This window comes from Lathyrus oleraceus, chromosome 3, assembly GCF_024323335.1.
Source record: "Lathyrus oleraceus cultivar Zhongwan6 chromosome 3, CAAS_Psat_ZW6_1.0, whole genome shotgun sequence".
NCBI classification, from domain to species: Eukaryota; Viridiplantae; Streptophyta; class Magnoliopsida; order Fabales; family Fabaceae; genus Lathyrus; species Lathyrus oleraceus.
Genome location: NC_066581.1, coordinates 423,194,799 through 423,200,169, shown reverse-complemented (window position 1 = coordinate 423,200,169; position 5,371 = coordinate 423,194,799).

Here is a 5,371-nt window from a genome sequence, read left to right as displayed (position 1 = left end):
CAAGTGGAGAAACCATGTTGGAATGAGCTCAAGATGTTGTTTTGATGATGAATCAACAAAAGCAAGGTTAGGTTATTTGGAGTTTCTTGACAGATTTTGAACAATGCCAAAGATGAAGTTTTTGAGCAAATGAAAGAACCAAGGTTTTTTCCTGTGTTAGATCTGTTTAATGGCTGCTGCTGAAGTTTCAAAATGATGCTTGGATGGTTTTTTAGGCAAGACAACGCTCGGTCTCTTTGGAGTTTGGGACAGCTTTTGGAAAATGCCAAGAGTGAAGTTTTTGAGAGAATGTGAACCAAGGTTTTTCTTGCTGGTTTGTGGCTGCAACTTGTGTTTTCCAAATGATGAATGGACGGTGAAGATAGCAATGCAAGGCTTGGTCCTTTTGGAGTTTTTGGACAGACTTTTGAAAATGCCAAGGAAGGTGATGTTCTTAGAGAATGAATGATGTTTTTGTCCGCAAGATGATGGCTGCTCCTCGTGGTTTTCCATGACAGAAAATTGATGATAACCTGCTGTTTTCTGAGTGCAAGGCATGGTTCATGGATATGTGGGATATGGTGGTTGCAAATTGTACTTTTCTTCCCATGTTTCAAGCAAGTTGGCATGGGCTATGTACTTCATGGGAATGGGCTTGCAAACATATTTTAAATAACATTTCTGAACATATTCCAATGGCCAAGTGGTAAAAAAAATGATTATATCAAAAAGTCAACCCTTGGTCAAACTTGAATTTAAATGAGACAAGTCAAAAAATGCCATTTTGATTGGTAAGGTTTTGGTGTATGAAATTTATATTTTTGGAAAGAGGGGAACAAATGTGACTTGTAGGAAAAAACCCCACCCAAATTGGCCAAATGGTTTGAGAGATATGGCCTTTTGAAGTTCAAGAATTTGTGAAAATGATTTGATCACAACTTGCCAACCATACATGGGAATTGAGAGTTCTTGGACTTTTTGGAAATGGGAGAACAAGATCTTCAACTTTGATGTTGGGCAAAAATTCATTTGGAGCTTGTATCATGATGTAAGTTTGAGGATCAAGACTTTCCATTTTTGGTAAGTTTCAGTTACAGGTCCAGTTTCCATTTTTGGAAATTTCTGATCTGGCTTCAAATTCTTCCATGATGGTGTTTGACATGATATATGAGGACTATATGGACATGAATGAGACCTCTCAAACCAATTTCCATCATCAAATCACTGATTAAATGGACAGTTGACCAACAGTTGACTTTTAGGGTTTCTGACTGACTGTGCATTGACTGATGACTTCTGAACATCCAATCCTTGACCAAAACACTTCAAATGGACCCCCAAGTCATGTGAACATGTTGGACCAACCCTAGGGCCTTGGCTCAAAGGAATTTGTACTTGCTTGCTTGGTTGACTGATCTCCTGACCAGTTTGACCTAATTCCTTGATTGGCTTGCACTTGAGGCAAAAGAGGCAATGCAATGCTATGCAATGGGCCATGATATGCTATGTCCTAATATGAAAATGTATGTACAATGATGGGTGCAAATTTGAGGTGCTACAGCTGCCCCTATTCAATCAGCTGGGAACCCGAATGGATGAGAGCAACTGCTGTCAGACTTTCAGGGTAAACAGGGATTGAATACCAAGAACCGTAGAATTTGCACAATGCAGGGATCCACCAATGGAAACGACCACTGGGATTTGATATTTATTACTGGGTATTTATTGGTTTTTGTTTTCAAAGGGTACGGCCACATCCAGACATCGCAACGACGATGAATGGGAAAAGAAATCACAACTAGATGCCAACGGACAACTAGGAAAAACTCAACGTTTATCGGAACCAACGGAGAGGTGACCAGATATTAATGAATGACTGGAAAAGATACAACCATACGTCAATGGACGAAATGGGAAAAACTCGACGTTTACCAAGACCAACGGAGAGGTAAATCCACGTGGGGACAAGTACAACTAGACGTCATAGGACGAATAGGAAAAACTCAACGTTTATCGACACCAACGGAGAGGAGGAAACTCTACTGGGGAGAGTGAACACAACCAAATCATCAACGGATGATTGGGAAAAACTCGACGTTTACCAAGACCAACGGAGAGGTAAATACTTCTTCGATTTGAAAATCGGAAATTGGCCTGAACACCACTTCGGTCTGAATACCGGAAAATTGGCCTGAATGCCATGAGTACATCGACCTGATCGTCGGAAACTCCTTCGGTCTGAATACCGGAAAATTGGCCTGAGTGCCATGAGTACATCGACCTGATCGTCGGAAACTCCTTCGGTCTGAATACCGGAAAATTGGCCTGAGTGCCATGAGTACATCGACCTGATCGTCGGAAACTCCTTCGGTCTGAATACCGGAAAATTGGCCTGAGTGCCATGAGTACATCGACCTGATCGTCGGAAACTCCTTCGTTCTGAATACCGGAAAACTATAAGTCATATTATCTATAGCCGTCAAAACGTAGATAATACACTCGCATGGAAGATTATTCATAACCGGGTTGCAGGTTGTTAAATGAATAGTCGACCGAAAAGAAAGGCATCAGGGTACCAGGACTAGGTATGCAAAAGATGACCAATCAGATGATAAAGTTGCTAACTCGGAGCAAGTATCCAAAGAGAAGGGGAAGACCCAATGGGGACAATACTGCTTGATCAAGGCAAGACTACCAATACCACAAAGAGGGGATTACATCTACCGGTTTGTAGGCAGAAAACCACGGAAAAAGTAACCGTCATCAATCAGGATGAGCACAAAGGGTTGACTCCTCCAAAGGGAGAACGTGGGATTTTACAACTACCAGCTTGTAGGTAGGAAACCACAAAGATAGGACTTACAACTACCGGTTTGTAGGTAGAGGCCAACAAATTCCGCTGAGGATAAGATGAATGAGTGCCAGTTGGTGAGCGACTATTCATTTATGCCCCAGGGAAGCACAAGAGACGGTCAACGGGGAGCCAGTTTAGGATCGATCCAAAAAGGCAAACTGAACCAAGACTTACCCTAATGAGGAAAGAACTCAATAGGGAAAACCCATCCCGTGTGTTGGGAGGGAACGAAAACAACCGTCATCCACGAGGATGTATCTCAGTGGGGAAATGGCAGGAAAGGATAGACACTTTCTGCTTAAGGGGTTGGCTCTACATGGAGAGATCGGACACACCCATATCTGCTAGGGGAGAATCTACCGGAGAGATCTGTATCACCAAATAGCAGGAGACAACCATCAACAGATACACGGCAACAGCTGCATCATGAGTATCCGAATGCTATGATTATGCATGTATGCATTATGCATGATGAATGTATGATGAATGCTGACAAATAGACATGCTCAACACGCAGGTCCGGGAATCAAACGTCTGGAGAGAAAACCAAAGCCAACAGAGAGCAAAGAAAATCCACTGGGGACTGGGATATCAGGGAACACTTATCCTGCAGGGGAGAAAGGCCACCCGAGGCTTCCGGAGGGATCGTCGGTCACAACCGGAGAGAAGAGTTCAACATACAAGCGGATGCGCCACAACAACTTGTGCTAGAGATACCAAGAAGCAATCAGATCTCTGATGAAGATAGATAGGCATTGAGAAAGCTTTTCATGCCAATAACTCCGTTGGGGAATCTATCTGAGGGACATGATGGAGTACTGGGATGTCAATTTGCAAAATACTGAATCTTCCAAGAAAAGCACCCATGCTAGGGAGAGATGAAGACTGCTCTGCTGGAGAGGCGAAAGTTGAAGTCTTCGGTAAACACTCTGCTAGGGGAGCTGCCCCACAATAATGTCCGAAACAGCAAACTTGCTGGGGATGCCCCACGATAGGGCTCAAACAACACTCTACTGGGGATGCCCCACAATAGAGCTAACAGGGATTTGGAGGAAGAATCTGTACTGCCGGGAACATGAAGATGAACAACTTCAAACAACACTGCATCGGGCAACTTCACTGAGGAGAGACCATACGAGGTTCTGCAGGACAAAGATACAGTCATGCTCGAGATACGAACAATTGTCTTACCTGTTGGTAATCATACCACCCCCGGGAGAGCACTGCGGATCTCCTAAGTATCCTTCCATCATCGTGAATGTTCACTTTGTTTAAGAACAATTTTTTTGAAAAATTTGTTTATTTTGAAAACAATGATACTTTATCAATTAAAACATGCAAAACATTTGTTGAGTCGAAACAAATAAGAGTGCAAATAATTGGATAAAAGCTCAAATTGATGTGATGGAATGGTAGTCTGCAAATGGCGAGACTCCATAGATCTGTACAAGTTTGAAATCGGTGATATATATTGGAGAGGGCTACATTGAACATAATGACCTTTCCTCTACCATTCTGAATTTTCGATGTATTCAAAGCTTTAGTCGACGACGAATCGAGAATTCCTGACGGATGACAGATGTACAGCACAGTCTTGTCAGGATGCAGTTACTTGCCAAATCCCTAATTTTTGCCTAGATTGCCCCAGTGTGAGGTGATCAATCCAGCGGGATGCAAATTCTTTTTTCAATGTCTCTAACTTTTGCCTGGATCGCCCTTTCGGGTTTTCAATCCACCGAGACGCTCTTTTTTGCCTAAGTCGCCCTTTGGGGTGTTCGACTTAGCGAGCTGTTTTTTTTTTTAGGCGAAGTATTTCTTGACTGCATCAGAATTCACAGGACGAGTGAACTTCTCCATCCATTGTTGTAAGTGTCAAAGCACTGCCTGAAAAGGCTCTCTTGACAACACATGGACTTTCATAGCTTGGGGTTCACTTGCCCCTGGAATCGGGCACGAAAGACAAGACTTTCTTGAGCACAAGGTCACCTTCTCGGAACACACGAGGCTTGACCTTTTTGTTGAATATTTTCTTCACTCTCTGCTGATATGACTGACCATGACACATGGCAGTTGATCTCTTCTTTTCGATCGAATTCAGCATCAGTCAACTTGGGACTTCGAGGGTGCTATTTTTTGTTTCTTTCTTTGTTTCTTTTTCTTTTGATTTGGATTTCTTTTGATTTGGTTTTGCACCCTCCTCTTTCTTTTTTCTTTTTTTCTTTTTTTTTTGATAATGCCCCAGTTGGCTGTTCTGCTGATTCTCGAGATGCAGCTGAGTGACCTTCTTTTCTTGCTCAAGAAGTCGGGAAATCTCGTCAGGAATTCCTTTCAACATCATCTTCTTCCGCTTCGAATACAGGGAATTCAAAATTGGGAGATGACGTCCGATCATTATGTTCAATGGGTTTGAGAAACAACCTGCATAAAGGTTTTGATATGAAAAGCTCTTTGAAAATCAAACAAGACAATCGTTATGCAGATGAAAAGATTGCTTTTATTCTTGTTTTTTAGGTTTTTTGTGATCACCAATTTCATGCA